General features: G+C 51.8%; 1 long non-coding RNA gene across 1 annotated transcript; it reads right to left on the reverse strand.

Annotated features, from left to right (window-relative positions):
* Window positions 1–14,956: 14,956 nt before the first annotated feature.
* LOC105854060 lies at window positions 14,957–17,154 on the reverse strand. Its single transcript, XR_001145782.1, has 2 exons — window positions 17,066–17,154; window positions 14,957–15,460 (listed from the first exon to the last, which is right to left on the reverse strand). It is a non-coding gene; the product is annotated as an uncharacterized LOC105854060 (long non-coding RNA).
* Between the last annotated feature and the right edge of the window lie 1,156 nt (window positions 17,155–18,310).

Raw genomic sequence — 18,310 nt, forward strand, 5'->3', positions numbered from 1 at the left:
CGAGCTAAGCCACAAACATGCACTGTCTTTTGGGGATTCCTCTTCTGCCTACTTCCTGGTCATCTCCTTTCTCGTTTTTTGACTTTGGATTTCTTCCTGTAGGTGGAGATCGGCTTAGTCTCCGTGCGTGTTAAAAGGTGCCGGGGATCCCTGTCTGCAAACATTTCAGGAGCCATCTGCTCACCCCACCACTTTGTGAGGGTGTTCTCATCAGCGGGGACCCTATGTGTGCCCACCCACTGCCCTTGGGTAGCCGGCCCCAGCTTCCCCGGCTTTGAGGAGGTTGTCACGTCCACAGAGAGGGCCCAGGAGAATCCCCCCACAGGTGGAGTGGGCGCCTCCCCTTGATCTGCTGTCCAGGCTACTTGGGCTGGTGTCCAGCTGGGGCCTGGAGCAGGCACATCTGGATAATTTGCCTGGGCCTCAGCCTCCCTTCTGGTGGGAGAGGGTGTCCTCTTCCTCCTGATTCCCCCACCCAGAGGTCAAGATGAACAGGAAAGCAGGTTTCATGCAAATGACCAGGCCCAGCCTAGGCAAGGGGAGGGAGGGAGTCCCCGGCCCTATTGACCCTGCAGCGGGCCAAGCTCGAGGCTCGGCTGCCCCCTTGTGTCCAGACAGTGAAGTACAAAGAAAATCATCTAAAACAGGCTAAGACTGGGCCCCAGGGAGCTGTCCTGCCCTTTCCTCCCCCAAGGGACAGCCGCCAGGGACACATATTCCCAGGAGGGCTCTTCTGTGCCCTCCAGACAAGCCACCTGGCCCGCTCACCACCTGCCATTTCCTCGAGGCCTGAGTGCCTGGCTCTGGAAAGCAAGGGGATGGGCCAGACGTTTTACAACGAGGCTTCTGGGGAGGCCTGCGGACAGAGCAGACAGGTAGGGGAGGGGCCCTGTGGACCTACAGATTTCCCCATGGGCACTGTCTGGCCCAGCTTTGGAGAGCTCTGTCACAGAGCGAGGGAGACGGCTGGCCCGCCGCCCCCACCCCCAGGTGTTCTCAAACCACGTGCACCTGTGTGGAGCCCTGGTCTACCTCTGCCCATCCCAGGTGCCTGCACGGAGCCCCCACCCCCTCTGACCCTACTCCTCCTGGCACCCACTGTGTCCTGCCTGGCTCGGACCTCTCCCACTCTGAGGGTGTCCCTGTCCTTGTCCACTCTATTGTCCGCCTCCCCTCCCCACCCAAGCGGCGTGCGGGCAGGGCCTGCTTGCACTCAGCCTCCTGCTTCCCAGAATCCTGCACCAGCAGCGTCCCCACACATGTCTCCAGACCAAAGTTCCCCTAACAGGCTGGGTGGGGACCACCCACAGCTCCCACCATCTCACCCCTGGAATGCTTTCAACAGCCCCCCATCTCCATCCACCTCATTGCTCTCAACCTGTTTCAACTCAGCTCTTTGTGACCCCCCATCCCCTCCCCTGGTGGGGCACCCCCAGGTGTGCCTTGCCTCCTCCCACACTGCACCCGCTATCAGCCCAGTGAGGGGGTCAGGTCACAGTGACTCTGCATGCTCAGTGCCTGAAATATCTACTGATGAAGTGGCCCCCACCGGGCAGGCCTGTGGCACCCACAAAGCGCCTCGCCTCCCACTGTCTCTCACAGAAAGTCACCCCAGGAAAGGAGCAGGCCGTCCTCGCCTCTGCGGAGGACAGGATAGTGGTGCTGCCCTTCTCCCCACCCTCTGGCCGCTCCTTCCTCAGGAAACTTTCCCTGCTCCAAGTCGGTCTCCCGCTCCCCCCTTCTGCATCCGCCCTCAACCCTCCCCAGCCTCGTCACAGAGCCCTGCGCCTGCTCATTGGGTGCCACGAACGTGTATGTTGGGATATCGACGCGTCTTGGGGCCCCAGTTACATCATGCCAGTTACATCATTCAAGTTGGTATCTCCCTCTCGCCCGTGAAGCCAAGCACAGTGCCCGCTAGGAGTGGCAAACGCAGTGGCTCGAAGATCATGGAAAGAAGCCGGGGGCCCCTTGGTTCCAAGGCTCAATTGACGAGCACCAGCTGCTCAGAACAACCCACCCAGGATGCCCACCCGCCCGGCCCACCCACTGAGAAGCAGCAGGGAAAGCCAGGTCCGTCCAGAGCACCTGCCCCAGGCGCCCCAAAGGCCCGGCCCTCTCTCCTTTGTTCCTTTCGGGCCAGCAGGCTTCTGGCCTCACCCTGCAGGCGCTCAGGACTGTCCTGGGAGGCGCAGCCTCAGGGCCCTCTGCTGTGAGTTCCTTCTGGAAGCCACACCTGATCTGATCCCAGCCTCTGGGGACAGATCCACCCAGGGGGCAGCACCACTGCCAGGTGTCCCCACCATCTGCCACCTGTGTCAGGGCACACACACACCATGCACACACACTGTGCACACACACACGGATATACATAGCTACACACAGCTTCACAGAAACTTGTACACAGCAAACAGAGGTGAGGCCGAGGCATGTCGGGAGGAGTCAACACATTCTGCTCCGTGGCGACAGTCAGTGAGGACGGAGAGATCACAATGTCCTCACCAGGAGAGGAAGAGAGGTCCAGCATCCCAGGGCACCACGCGGTCAAGGGTGTTGCAACCATGTTGAGCGTGAGGACCGGCCCTGGGCAAAGGTGCCTGGCTTCACGTAAGTACTCCGCAAATATTTGTTGGATGGATAAATGCCTTGCTTGTGTGCTCTCTGCCAACAGTCCCCTCTGGCACGCCTCTGCCCGCTTGAGTGCTGGTCCGTTGGTCACACCAGGGCCCCAGGGGTTAGCAGGGCCCTCAGAGACAGTGGCCAAGTTGGGTGCCCAAGTATCCAGTTTTTCTTGAAGTTCACCAAGCACAGGGTGTCGTTTCCCTCCTGGGTGTCCACACCCAGGGTTCCTTTATCTGGCGGACACCTGACTATCATCACAGTTCACTGACTTGCTGCGATGACCTTTAAAATTTCTTTCTCGGGCCCTCCCTGGTGGTGCAGCAGATTAAAGCACAGCACTGAGAAGCTAAAGCCACTTCTGCACAAATTCAATCCCCGCCTGCCCCAGAGGTGACCCACATGGCGCAGCAGACCTCTCCTGACCCGCCCGCTGCTCCCCTCAGCAGTGTACTTCATCAGTCTACCTGTCCTGCTCCCCACTCTGTCTCTGGGGAATCCTCTCACTGCCCCTTCATCTCTGGCCTTTACCCCAGTTCTGTGTGCATAAATAAATAAATCTTTAAAAAAAATCTCTTTCTCAAGCGTCCCATCCCTCTCTCAAACTGGGTTAGGTGGGGTCTCTGGCTGCTGTGCAGCCAGACGCCTGTCTACACCACCACACGTGTCAGTAGCCACCCAGGATGTCACACCCTGTCTTCAGGGTCTGACCCTGCTGAGGGGAGATTTACGTTCATTTCAGAGACAGGGAAACTCAGGCCCTGAGGTGCTAATAGCCTCCCTGAAGTCACAGGGCAAGTGCACCAGAGTCAGTGCCAAAAGCCAGGCCTTCTGACACGGAGGCTGTGTGCTCATGTCACGGGGCGGGGCTGCAGGGTCTGTGGAGACCGGGAGCTGGCGAGGAGCTGAGCTGTTGTGCCCCCAAACTGCCTAGCTGGAGGTCGGCGGGGACCCTCCCCCTCACACCCTGTAAACCCAAGCAGCCCTCCAAGCCAGGGTGGGCTTAGCTGTTCCTCTGGTCCAGTTCTTTTCCCCAGCCCTGGGGGAATTTACAAGTGGTGTAAATTATAAACCTCTCTGCTTGAGATAAACACCCCTGTTTGCCTGGCAAGTGCGTACACCAAGACTCCGCAGCCTTTGCTGCTGACTGTTCCAAACAAACGGGAATGGAGGGGAAGTAAATGAGTTGAGTTAGTTGGGAGGCCCATCTGACATTCTTGGGACCTTTGAAGTCTCCTCTCAGGTCCCCCCACCCCTCTGTAAAGAAGGGCACCCCTGAGTACTATGAGCATCTTCTAAGTGGGGCCAGGTGCCCACTGGCCTTCTCCAGCTTCAAAACCTGCAACTTCAAATCCAGCACAGGGTGATGCCCCAGGCACCTCTTACCATCCCCGAGGCTGGTCTCAATGGTCCTGCTCTGGCCCTGGTCCTGAGCAGGGGACACTGAGCTCATTTGAGGGGACACTGGCCACAGGCATCATGGCTGGACCCTGGGAGGGGCCAGCCACCCGGAGGAGAAAAGAGTGGCTTCTGGCTCCAGGGCGGCCTCTTCCCGGGCTCGCTCCTCCAGGCTCACAGGCTGGGGTGCTGCTGGGCGCCCCTAGTCCCTGCTCCTCCTGCTCAGCCCACCGGTGGCCAGCAGAGGGAGGAGTTGCTCATGTCCTACTCATCACCGGGGATGCAGCGCCCGCCCCCCCCCCCCCACCCACGCCATTCTCCTCCCACAGCCTCCCAGAAGATGAGGCCATGGATGTCCCGGCAGGCCCCGGGGAGGCACAGCCATGAATCCCACTGAGCCGAAGTCAAGCCGGTTCCTGCCGAGCCTGGTCAAGGCTGACCCCGTGCAGGCATCTCCCTGCAAGACTCCCCCGGCAGCTGTTCTCTTTCAGCTGATGCCGAGAGTGTCCTGACCCAAGCAAGTGGAGGGTCTGCTGGAGCCAGCTGGGCAGGCCCCGGCCACTCTGTCAGTCTCCACGTTGCCTCCCACCTCCTCCTCCCTTCCCTCTACCTGTTCTTGGCAGCAAGGCACATTCTTGGCGAGGCTCAGGGCAGGCCACAGGTTTATTCCTTCCAGTTCATTTGTATTTTTAAAAGTCATCGTCTTAAGCAAAAGGAGTAAGACTCTAATGTGCGACTTTTGTCTTCTTGCCTAACTGGGGGCGGGAGCGCTGTCGGAGCAGAGGCGCTGTTAGAGAGCGGAGGCACTCCAGTCAACCTTTCTGGTCCTTGGGTTGACACAACTTCTGTCCTGCCTTTATTCTGTCCCCGCCTCGTGTGATCCCCAGAAAGGTTTCAGTGCTCGCAGTGACTGGGTTTGCTGTGGGGACTCCGAGGGCATCAGTGGTCAGAGGGGACACCCTCATGCACCCCGAGCTCCTGTGCCCTGCCCAGCCTGCTTTGACATTGTGCGCAGCACATTGTGACAGGGTCCCTCTGACTCAGGCTTTGTCTCCTGTCATCCTTCCGGTCTTTTTAGGACTTGTCTTCCACTGACAGCCTTATCTCTTAGTTTCCACCTACCTCGTGGAAAACTCGATTCAGAGAGCTAAGAGGACCTCTACTGTCGAAGAGACACCCTCCCCCCCCAAACAACAACCCTTTACCTGCTCTCTTCAAGCAGGCGTTTGACCATGGAGGTCGGTGGGGTGCCCGGATTTTCCTCCAGCCGCAGGTCTTGACTGCGGGGCTGTGGAGATGATCTCCTCACACAGGTGGAGAGGATCTGAGCAATGCTGGGCTGGAGCCAACATCAATCAGCTTTCCTCCCACCCCCCTGAAGGACATCCTAACCCTCAGTACGGAAGCCTGGCTCTGGCTCTGACTCTGAACCACACGCTTCCCAAAGGCTGGCTCTCAGGGTCCCACTGGCAGAGGCTCCAGCCATTTACCACAGGGGAAGGCAAACTCCAGGCCTGGGAATTTTGTCTGAACTGGCAGCCTTAGGCACCACTGAGCACAGTCCCTAGCACTGAGCACGGAATTTGTGGTAGGAGAGCAGTGTTAGGCAGAGGAGAGCTCCTTTGAGGGGACAATGACCTCAACAGACAACAAAACAATCAGCTATTTTACCAACCTGAGTTTATTCAGAAACAACAGAAAGGGAACTTAGAATGCACAGCAGGCTGGCAAGACATGCACCCCCTCTTCTTTTGAGCAAAGGTCTGAACCAATTTATGTAGAGTTTGGAGGGACTGCTGTCACTCAAGTGGTCCTTGGAGGAAACCGCAAGTTTGACATGTGATGACTTTTCAGTGGTTGACCATGACAGTCTCTCATTGGCTAAGCTGTTGCTAGGCAAAGAAGGCCCGCCTCCTTCCACTGGATGAGGAAGAAACATCACTTCCGGCTAGCAGTGCAAAGTATGTTGGGTCTTGTAGTTTCCTAACTGCACGTGCACAAAAGCTCATTTAAGTAGGGTTTCTATATGTCATTAATTTTACTAATTTTCACATTTAGTTGAAAATCTGTCCGTCACTTTGCTTGCCAAGTTAGCTCTGTAAACAAACTGCAAAGAAGGAAACTGATCATGTTCCTGAGGACTCGGGGTTCCATTTCCAGCTTTTTTTTTTTTTAACTTATTTTTGTGTAGAACTGGGGTGTAGGTCAGAGGTGCAGGAGATGAGAGGATACACCAGAGACAGAATGGGGAGCAGAACAGGCAGATCTACTGAAATTCACAACTGAGGGGAGCATCGAGTGAGACAGGAGAAGTCTGCTGAGCCACAATATGAGGGTCCTCTCCGTGGCCGGGGATCAAACTCTGGCCACCATGCTGACAGTGCTGAAACTTCACCCCTACGCCACCAGGGAGGGCCTGTTCCTAACACTCTTAACTGCAGTGCCCAGGGGCCCCACTGATACCATCTGTAACAAATATTTACTGAGCACCAACTGCATTCCCAGAAGCCAGCTTGGAAATGGACAGGGGAATATAGAGCCGGTTCACAGAGCCTTCTCCTACCTTGTTCTCCCTTCAGCCAGGAGAGATGAGGTTGACACAGAGTTATCAGTAGTGTTTGGACCCCAGCAAGGACTTCCAAGATAAACAACAAGATCCAAGAAACCGGAGCTGGATCCAGGACTCCCAAAAGACATTTGCCTGCTCATTTTGTTCCTGGTGAAACATAATTTCAGGTTTCTGGGACTCGTCTCCCAGCCTGAACGGATCCCAGGCGGCAGGGCCAGGGCCGAGTGCGCCGAGTCCAGCCGCTAGACCAGCACTGGCTGGTGTCTCACGAAGCTACAGCAGGAACTTTGCTGATGCTCAGGCAAGCTAGGGAAAAGAGGCAGATTTGTTTAGAGACAGAAAACGTTATTGAGGAGAAAAGGAACAGAAACAAATGGGATTCCCAGGCCGGAGGAGCCAGGCCAGGGAGGGGCAAGGGAAACAGCCAAAGTGGATTCTCTCCTCAGGGAATACAGACCTTCTTTCCCTGGTTATGCTGAAGCTCTACCAGTCTCTTGGTGGCTGGGTACATCTTGGTGGTCACTCACAGTCTTAAAGTCTCTGTGTCCCAGCCTCATCTTTCTTTACCCCCCAGTTCTGGGGGTGTTTGACGAGGCCCCTTTGGGATTTGCTGTCCTTATCTCTGGAGCCCCCCTCTCCCCTGAGTTTCTCCCCCACACTGTCCCTGAAGTTGCGTAATCATCCCCAAGTGCTCCTGGACTCTCTGGACTCTCTCCTGCATTTCCTCATTGGCTGCATTATCCGTAGGGTATGGCGCGGACAAGTTAAGGCAGCTGTCAAAGGTTTAAGAAAATCTTGTGTCAGGACATACATATATACATATATTTTTAAGATTTATTTATTTGTGCATACAGAGCTGGGGTCCAGGCCAGAGGCTCAGGGGCAGTGAGAGGCTTCACCAGAGGCAGATTGACGAGGTACCCTGCTGAGGGGAGCAGCGGGCGGGTCAGGAGAGGTCTGCCACGCCATGTGGGTTAGTCCAGGGCGGGGATCGAACTCATGCTGAAGTGGCTTTCGCTTCTTGGTGTTTGTGCTTTAACCCACTGCACCACCAGGAAGGGCCAGGACATTTTTAATTGGGAAAATTCCAGCAATTGGGTTGTATATTCTGGTCATGTGGTTGTGAAAGATGACACAGTATTTGACTTTAATGGTCCAGCCTGTCCAGAACTGTCCTTCTCACGGGCATATATGAGAGCCATTCCCCCACTGCCATGCTTTCTCGGGCTGCAGGCACTGGGCACAGAATTTGCCACAAGGCAATTTGCCACAGAATTTGCCTATACTCTCTGATTCGTTATAGCTTCTTTGTGTGGGATGGGGAAAGACAAATTGTTCAGGACCATAGACCGCAGCTGTTAAACTTTATGGGAGGAGAAAAGATTGGCCTTAAAGAGCTCAGAAACTCTTGAGCATCCCACCTCCAAGTATAGCTCAAGTTGTCCTGTGGGGAGAGCGAGCACTAAGAAGGTGAAGACCTGAGACCAGCTGTCAGGGTACCTCCCCCTCCCCCACCTAAACTGCCCCAGGGCTGAAGACCAGCATCTAATTTGAAATTTGCTTGCCTCAGCTCCTCCCATGAACTTCCCCAGGACTGAAGGAGATTGACAGCTGATTTTAACCAGTGGTATGGTAGTGTTCAGCAGGGAAAGGAGGACTCCATCACCAGGGGGTTCTGATCAACCTGTAATAATCTAGGAGAGGGGTAACATGTAAGGCAGTCAGCCTGGACCCCTCGTGAGCCCTGGCCAGGACTGAGCTTCGTCCAGAGAGGAAGAAGCAATCGGAAACCCTAGTTCTTTCTTGAAGGAATTCAGGCTTAGTTACACGCCCTGCCCACACACACCGGGAGGAAACCAGAAGAGCCCAGGAAGGAAGGCTCCTGAATTCTCCTCCCTTTGCTCCGTGTGCCTCCCTCAGGTCTCCTTCTGGCTCTCCATCCATCTTCCTTCTTCAGTCTCCTCTCCAGATTCTTCTCCTCCCTGCTCAGCTCCACCTTCTCTGGGTGGCAGGAAAGCTGGAAACTCCCCTCTTCCTGGGGATCCCTGTTACAGGTGTAGATTCTTTGACTTTCATTTTTTCTAAGTAAATAAGGATATGGAAGTAATAAAAATGTAATTGATATTACAGATTTGGTTAATCATAAACTAAATTGTTTTAAAGATTTATTTATTTATTCATTGGAATGCAGCCCAGAGGTGCAGGGGCAGTGAGAGGATTCACCAGAAACAGAGCGGGGAGCAGAACAGGCAGATCAAAGTACACTGCTGAGGGGAGCAGTGGGCAGGTCAGGAGAGGTCTGCCACACCATGTGGGTCAGCTCCAGGGCGGGGATCGAACTCGCACTTGAAGCGGCTGCAGTCAGCAAGCAGTGCTGCCAGGGAGGGCCCACAAACTGAAATTTTATAATCTGAAACCTATACTCTGCAAAAAAGAAAATACACATTCTTTTAAGTTAGCATAGAATGTTCACAAAAATGGACAGTATGTAAAACTAGAGAAATTAGAAAACATCCCTACTATAGAAACCATAGAAAATCATATACACTGATCAAAATGCAAGAGATGCTACACACAGAAATTTAAATTATTCTTTTACACACTTTGGATCAACCAAGAAACCAAAACCAAGATAAAGAATATGTAGAAAAAAGTCCTACAGGTAAGAATCCTTCAGTTGTTTTGTCCTTCAGGTTTAAGTATGTTCAAAGTAAAATGATAAAGATTCATTTATTTTAATTATACACTTTTCATATTGTTGGGGACAGGGAGACAGAGCAGAGAAAACCTGGATGAGAAAGCAAATGAAAAAAAGCAACAAGGAGATCTTCAGAAAGCAATACAGAGAAGACCTTTCTTTAGATACAAAGGAAGACTTGGATGATCTTAATTACTCATATTAATAAATAGAAAATACATCATGAATTAAGCATCAAATGAAGAAGCTCAAGAATAACAAACACCTTTAGAGAGTTCACGAGGGCGACGTTAACAAAGTGGCCTCGTTCAGGAGGGAATCGAGTGATGCAGAGAGATGGCGGAATGGGGCGAGGAACAGCAGCCAGGGAATGTAAACACCCTTCGGAAAGCTTGGCTGTGAAAGGGAAACAGACACAGAGCAGTCGCTAAAAGTGGATGAGCCTCGGAGGGAGAAACACTAAATATTTTGACAGCAGAGGAAGGCAGCAATGGGTGCCAGTACCCGCCAAAGAAACGAGAGCGAGTAGGCGACTGAGAGCTCACAGCTGGAAAATTTGTTTTTCCTGAAAATAATGAATAGGGAGGTACAGGTGTTTGGGATTTGAGGCGAGAACCAGCAGCCAACTGAAGGGAAACAGAACGGCTGGGTGTTTTTGAAGGCCTGGATAACTTGGTCAGAAAGGCCCGTCTCTCAGGGCAAAAGTGGAGTTACTGGGGTGATGTACTGTTGGGATTTTCCTGAGCAGCTGGAACAGAAGGTAAATGGGCAATAAAGGTAGAAGAAACATTCACGGCATGTGCATCCACAGAGCAGCGACCAAGGAAGATCACCCAGTTTAAGCACATAGATTCCAGTGCAAAAGGTCCAGGATCACTATCCTGCTCCACCACTTGTTAGCTGCGTTCAGGGACCCGTTCCCCAATGTCCTTTTTTGCTTCGTTTCTTGATCTGGAACTCATGAGGATAACAGTCTACCTTGCAGAGTTGTTGAGAAGGTTCGATAAATTCACTCAAATAAAAAACTCAGAAAGTTCACATCTGGCTGGGATGGAGGAAAAAATACTGGAATTGCCTGGCACCATAAACAACTATAAAACCAAGCAGTGTGGGTGAACAGGCACTGGTCCAGCAGTAGCCCCCTTGCAGCACCTCTTACCACACCCCCCAAGCTCCCGCAGCTGTGAGACCCCAACACCACCCCCCCCCCAGCTGTGAGAAGGAATACACCAACCAATCAAGTTCCTGCAGGTTCCTAGGAACAGCGCAGGAAGGCAAAGCCCAAGAACAGACGCAAGGCCCTGCTGAGCTGAGACAGCAAAGAGCTGAGTTTGAAGCTACAAAAGCAAGCAGAGTCTGGGAGACTGGCCACCAGGGAGTGGGGAGTCACATTAGGGGGTCCCAACGTCTATGTGAGCATGTATACCTTTTCTAGGGCAGCCATAACAAAGTGCCATGCACTGGTGGCTTAAATAGCATAAAATTATTCGCTGACAATTCTGGAAGACTGGGATCAAGGGGAGAGCAAGGCTGGCCCCTTCTGAGGGTGGCCCAGGAGGGAGCATTGGTTCCAGGTCTCTTCCCTGGCTCCTCTTGTTCCACTGTCAAACCTTGACATTCTTGCCTTATAGATGCATCCCTTTGACCTCTGCCCTCATTCGACATGCTGTTCTTGGGTAATGTTTCCAAATGCAATTTCCCCTTTCTATGAGTACACTGTTTATATTGAATTAGGACCGACCCTGAAGACTGCATTTTAATTTAATTTAATCACCTGTGTAAAGACTTTCTAAATAAAGATCACACTCTAAATAAAGTATTGGAGCTAAGGACTTCACTATATCTTTGGGGAGATGCAGTTTAACCTGCAACAGGGGTTTTGGTCAGGAATGAGTTCCACATACACTGGTGGGGACTTTTTAAGAGGGTGATTGCTATGGAATTGAGAGCAGAATCCTTAAGGTCATGTATTGCTGGAGTCCAGCTCCGGCCAGAGTAGAGAGAGCTTCAGTATCTCAGTATTCAAGGGAGGCACCAAAAACATTATATATGGGGAAGAAGGATCACACCCTAGAATAAAGGTTGCTTTAGAATCACCCTAATGAAGCCTAGAAGTAAGTCTTGACAGGAGCAAGGGAAGCTTCCAGTAAATTAACTGCCCGTCAAAAAGCATAACCCTTTTTAAAGGAAAACAGTATAAGCTAGGCCTCTTATGATGATCACCCACAATATCCAGCCACAAAAACAAAGTCTCTAGCTATGCCAAGAAGCAGGAAAATGTCACCCTCAGCAACAAAAGATTTCAGTGGAGACAGATTCAGAAATGATCTAGAGACTGAAAATGGCATACCAGGATTTTATAGCAGCTCTAACAAATGTGTTTAAGGAACAAAAGCGAAAACAGCAAACAGGGAATCACAAAAGAGAAATGGAAACTATTCTTTCAAAGGTGATTAAAAAGTGAAGGATTCACTGAAAATTTCAACAGGAGACTGAAAATAGCATTAGAGTCCATAACTTGAAGAATCATAAAAATTATCCAATCTGAAGAAGATTGACGCAAAATTCACAGAGCCTTGGTAACATGGAACCTAGAAAGCTAACATATGTGTAATTGGAGTCCCTAAAGGCAAGGAAGGGAATAGGGCAGAAGACCATGAGGAGAGAAATGGTCAAAATTTTCCCAACTTGAAACTATCAACAACAGAAAAGCCCTTACGTTCCTCAATGTTCCTGGGAGCATAATTTTCAAGCCAGGACATGGAAATAACCTAAATGTCTTTTGATAGATGATTGGCTGAAGAAGTTGTGCTATACCCACATTGTTTCCTGTAGTATTCCACTGTATCCACATTTGAGTGCACTTTTAAAGAAGTAGGACAAAACTATATGGTTTAGTGCCCAGCTCACTAGTCTAGGAACGATGGTCAGTATAATGACATTGACTCTCCTAAGAAACTTCAGATGATGCAAGATAAAAAGGGAATTTGGGGAGAATTGTGTAGATTTCTATTCAACTGGGAGAGGCTGGGCCAGGGACTAAGCCAAGAGATACAATGAGTTGATCTGAGGTTTTCTTTCAACTGTCCCACCAGGAACCTGTAAGAGGGAACAGCTATCCTGTTGCTATTGAAGCTCTTGAGTGCCTCTGTGAGGTCTCCACAGATGTAAAGCAGGGTTGACCAGATGACGCTCTCCTTCAGGTCACTTTCTCTTTTTTACCCCTGCTAACCAATCCCATTTCAGGCCTTCATCATTTCACAATGGAATTGTTTCTTCATAATCATGCCTTTCTTCAACAAATCAACAGCATGAGGGAGGGGTGAGGGCATGAGATTTAAGAGAAATAAACAGAGGCCACATATGGCCCTGGTTAGACTTTTAATTATAAAAGATGAGTGTTACAAATTTATTTTTTGAGGCAGTCAGGGAAAACTTGAAAAGAACTCATTTTTAATTTTTGGAGATGTGTGAATGTCACTGAAGTTAATAGGAAAAACTCATTGGGAAAAAATCTATGCATGGAAGAAGGTAGAAAGAGAAAAGATATGATGCCTGGGAGATTCTTCAAAATACTTCAACAGAAACAAAGAGAAATGAAAGGAAAATGAGGAAGGATAGCTGAAGTGAGGATAGCAAACTCGTCAGCTTATGAGCTCTGGGCAATGGGTCCATAGAAGCTCCCCTGTGATAAGGAACTGATCATTCATGTCTGTTACTTTTATGTACCTTTGAAATGTGTTGTTAAACCTTTTTCAGTGAAACAGCTTGTGGTACACAGCGTTATGTAAATGTTGGCATGTGTGGTCTTAATACCAAGGATACAGTGGTAAATACAGCCAACAGGGTCCCAGGAGCATGGGGCCTGGGCCACAAGATGTAAACCAAGAAGGGAGCTTGAGACAGAAAGAAAAAGAAACTTTACAAGGGGTAGGTAGGGGAGTCCTGGTAGGGAAGCAATACTTGGGCCAAGAACTGAATTACAGGTGAAGGAGACATTCAGGCCAAGATTAAGGGAGCAGAGAGCTCTTGGCAGAAAGTCACATACAGACCTGCCCATAGCTGGGAACAGAAGGAAAGAGCCAGAGACATGGACAGTGGCCAGCAAGGAGAGTGAGCTAGCTGTAAAGACAGAGCCCACGACTGGAGCGATACTACACAGAGGACACTCTTGCCTGCGATACCTGGAAAGACAGCCCAGGTATATTCTGAGCCACTAGCTCTAAGCGACACCGTGGGAATGAACCAGAATATTAGTGTATGTTGATTTTCTCCAGTGTCTGTAACAAGATATTGCTACTAAAAGAGATAAGTTCAAGGAAAACATGACAAATTTCCAAGAAACAAGGAAAGAAAATAGGGGGAATCAAGAGATTTGGCTATATCTGGGCTATAGATCAGCTGATTGCTCTTCCTCTGCTCAAAATTATAGGAAACATGACTAGAAAGGCTTCAAGAAATACTCACTGACAATTCTCTTATGAAGGGACTCATTCAGTTCTTTAGTAAATATCAAATTAAGAATGTCACTTTTCATGGTCACCTCCCTCCTGGCGCAAGGGGTTAAAGCGCAGCACTAAGAAGCTCCCTGCAGCCACTGTAGCATGAGTTCGATGCCCGCCCTGGAGCTGACAAACATGGCACAGCAAACCTCTCCTGACCTACCTGCTGCTCCCCTCAGCAGTGTGTTTCAGTAGATCTTCCTGCTCTGCTCCCTACTGTGTCTCTGGAAGACACACACCTCTCGCCCCCCACACCTTTGCACTGTACCCCAGTTCTTGTGTGCATAAATAAATCTTTAACAACAACAAAAAATGTTGCCTTTCTCATCCCAGCCAACTCTTTTAGATGACCCAAAGGTCTATTGTGCTTGAGCCATTATGTACTTTGGATCCACTTGTTACAGCAGCTGGCATTATATATACCTTGTATTCTCATATGTGGAAGAGGCAGGTGTGGGTATGTGTTGGTAGGGTTCGGTGAAGTTAGGCTGGAGATGTGTTAGACATTAACTATATGTGTCAACTAAGCAATTTGATGGAAGACTCAAAACTGGAGATAAATATTTGTGAGCCACCTGCCCATGAAAGCAACAACAGCGGATGAAGCACCAGGGTAAATGTAAGACAAGCAAGAAGGTATGGGAACCATTCAGATATGGCTAATGTCCAAATTCCCATCACAGGAAGTGCAAAGGGTGAGCCAGTGAGGCTGAGAAGCAGTAGAGAAGTCGTTGGACTCTAAAGATGGGACACTGATGACCTTGACAGCTTCAATGGAAGAAGAAAACTGAAAATCAGAAAGTGTCAGATAAATGAAAGACAGACCTCTGCTGTCCCTTAGAGAGGAGTGATTTGGGTGGTAACTACAGGAGTGGGGGGGGGGGTGCTGATGGAAACGATCTGTTTGAGAGGGAGAAATGAATGCAGCAGCAGCAGGAAAAATGATGACTGGAGGAGCAGACTGGAAAGCCAGAGACAGCGGACTCGCGCCCAAGAGGAGGATCTGACCTTTGCCAGGACGACGGACACACCATCCATCAGAAACCCGATGCTCACGCCTCGCCTTACGGAGCTACTCAGTGTTGGGGGTTAGAGATGCGCTTGTTTCCTGAAGGCAGGCAGAAAACAGGCCCATTGCTATAGTTTTCTTGGTACTTGTTTTTTTTTTTATTTTTTTTTTTTTTGTCCTTGAAACTTCAGGGAAATTGAACTTAAGTGCTCCAGCCTGGTCGCAGCTGTGCTCTGGAGAATTAAGGGAAAGGTCAAGTGTGTGGGATAGGGTATTAGGAGAATACTAATTGGCACATGACGTCTGAGAGTGAGGTGAATAACGGTCAAGTCACACTTTTGAGGGCTCAGTCCCTCCTCCGCCATCTTGTGCCCGTGTCCCTTTCAGAACAGGGCTGCCTTAGGGAAAGCCCAGTCCCGCTGACAAGGTCCATCACACCAACCACCCGGCATGCAGTTCCCCTTTCTCACCACCTGATGTCAATAGAAGCTCGTGCTAAACCGAAGACCTCGCTGATCTAGGCGGACGGAGGCGCAACAGTAAAATGCTGCTTTTTAAACAGCTAACAGGTGATGCAGACCCAGGGGTCTGCGCACCTGACAAAGCCGTAGAATCCAAGGAGTTCAGAGTTGGGAGGGGCCATGTAGTCCATGCGTTGGCGATGGCTGGAGGGGCGAGGAAAGAAACCAGATGGCTCATCCTAAAACCACTTCTAATCAAAAACTCTGCAGACTCAAATATCCAAGGGCGGATCGATAGCGCAGTGACCGGAGAACCCAGGCTGAATCACCGGAGCAAGCTGTGAGGGCCTGGGGTGGGCACCAGGCTCACTGGCTGTCTTAGGGGGAGCTATACGGAGGTGGGAGCTGAGTTGCTGAATTTTCTTCCTCTGGTTTTCCTAGGTGCTCTGGAGGGTGTGAGGAAGGGTTGGCCCCTTGGCACCCAGACTCCTGCGTGACCCCTCTGGCCTTTGGGGAGATGACTCAGCATCTGAGCTCCTGGGCACCTGTTTCTCGCTCTCTCTCGCTCTTCCAGGTGCAAAGTTTTGGAGGAACTGGATTCCTCTGAGGTTGCTCTTCTCTCAGCATGAGACGGGCCCTGGGTTGGTTCTAATGCAGCCTTTGGGGGAGGGGAGGGAGCAATTGGACTTGTCATGACGAACTGGTCAGTGGGGTGGGGGTGGGGGAACCAGGCAGAAAAACGGTCAGGATAGAAATATTAACTCAGGAGGGTTTCTGGAAAGTCTAACTGGACTGGCCGAGAAGCTTAAGGCGTTCCTTCTCTGGTCTATATCTGGTCCGCGTTCTCCTCTTACCCAGCACAAATGCCGCCCTGCACAGGAAGAGACCAAAATGACACCTCCCTTTCGTTTCCCCACTGGGGCTGAGCAGCAGGAGCACCTGCAGACCATTCCCACTAGGTGGCGCCAAGGCCCCAGCGATATATCTGGGTAGACATCCGCGTCAGAACCCCAAGATTTCTGGGTCCTGGCTGTCGGGGTTCTGCCACGGAAATCAATGTCTAGGCCATCAGTTCCCTCTCAGACCAGCCTGGAACCCGCTGTCCATTTGAAATATATATATACACATACACACACACTTGAGCCAGTTAGAGATGCAGCCAAGGTCACACAGTGAGTGGCTGCCCTGGCCTGAAACCCAGCCCCTCCTGCCTCTGAACCCCAAGTCCTTTATGCCCCTCTTCCAGAGGGGGTACCAAACATGGCAGCCACCACGCTATTTCAAATTTGACAGAGTTTGGGCGCTGGGTCCCATATGCTGCGGGCTAATGGTGCCCATCTGGTATCCAGGAAGCTGCCAGGCTCCAAAGCCACACCCAGCTCCATTTCAGGGGACTTGGGGAAGGTAGGACGCCACGGCCAGAAGCTGGGGGCTGCCTCTCCACTCCCTAAATCTGCCCAGATGGGGCAGGTACAGGGAAGTAGGGGTGTGGCTAGGGTTGCACTTAGGTCTATGTGGAAAAAGACTTAGGCACCCAACTTCTAGCAAATTCGAGACGATCATGTGAAGAATGTGGACATGGCTGGGAGCTACAAGTTTTGATTCAACACAGGACTTCCCTGTGCAAGGGAGGGAAGCCATAAGCACGCACAACTGAACAACTGTGGGGGGCTCTTCCTGGTTGAAGGGTCTGGGCAGCAGTGTGGCCCACAGGACAGAGCAGAGCGGCTGGAAGGAGAAAGCTTAGCTTCGAGTCCCACCCTCGCCACCTCCTGCACTGAGGTCGTCAGCCACGCAGCATTTACTCACCTGGCAAGTGTGGTGGTGCTGGGTGCCCCCAGGAGTTGCGGAGGCTCAGTGGAAGCCTCTGGGTATTTATAAATAGAGGATCCCTCTGGCCGATGAGCTGGGGTGCGATGGTCCCCCAAGCTGTCCAGGTGTTGGACCGGAGTAGCAGCCCCTTCCCTCGGGTCCGCGAGTAAGCTTGGGCAGAAGGATTTCCGCGTTGTTGTCTGGCCCCGGGACTGCATGAGGGTGGCAGATCTGGGGGTTCTGTGCCAGGTTGCATCTCTGTACCCCGCCTCTCTGGGGAGATGCAGGGGACCGGGGTGCAGCGAGCCCGCATGCATGGGAGTGGCTGTAAGCAGCACAGCTTCGCTATTAATGTAGTCAGTAAATAAATAGAGGAGGGCGCAGCTTAGCTACAGCAATCAGTTTGGAACTGCAGGGTAATTAGCCCTGCAGGGGGCTGCGGGGCTGTGGAGTCAGGTTTAAATAAGTGAGTTCACTTTCACCAGGGACCCCCTGGAGAGCGGAAAACTGGGCCCAAAGAGGCGCCTGCCCTCCTGCCAGCCTGAGAGAGGCAGGGCTGGGAGTGGGGCTGCGAGCTGGGCCCAGAAGCAGAGGGAGCTGGGGGCAGCCCCCATGTCTGCTGAGGCGCAGGTGTTCCCATGCACAACCCCCCACCCACCCCCTGGACCCTGGCAGTGCCCTGCCTGTGAGGTGTCATTGCCCGGTGCTCATGACAAGTGCAGCTGAGGCATCTCCATGGACTGAAATGAGCATGAGCAGGCAGCAGGAGGCCCCGTGCACTCGTGACCGAGCTTAGGCCCTGTGCACGGCGGGTTGGGCAGGCACACGAGGAGCATGAGGGCCCCCCACAGCCCAGACACTAAGGGTGCTCAGGGCCTCTCCTCTGCCCACCCCTTCTCTTGCTTTCTTTCAGCTGTTTACACAGCCAAGATGTCCTGCCTCGTGCCAGCCAGTGCTGGGCTTGGAGAACAGGAAGATAGCTACACATTGCAAGTCCTGCCCTCCAGGAGCAGAATGCTGGGTTGGGGGCAGGAGAGGTGGCAGTTGGGGTGCATACGGGGTACATACCAAATGGAACCGCAGAGGATGCACAGGAGCAGCTGCAGAGGCCCCCAGTGGCCAGGGAAGATCCCCGGGGAAGGCTGGCGCTGACCCGAGTGAGGAGCTGAGGAAGCCAGACTGAGGGAGGGGGCGAGTACGTGTGGGTGCAGTGCCCACAAGAGGAATGACAGGACCAAAGGC

Source organism: Condylura cristata, unplaced genomic scaffold (assembly GCF_000260355.1).
Source record: "Condylura cristata isolate star-nosed mole 26May11 unplaced genomic scaffold, ConCri1.0 scaffold00025, whole genome shotgun sequence".
In the NCBI taxonomy this organism is placed as follows: Eukaryota; Metazoa; Chordata; class Mammalia; order Eulipotyphla; family Talpidae; genus Condylura; species Condylura cristata.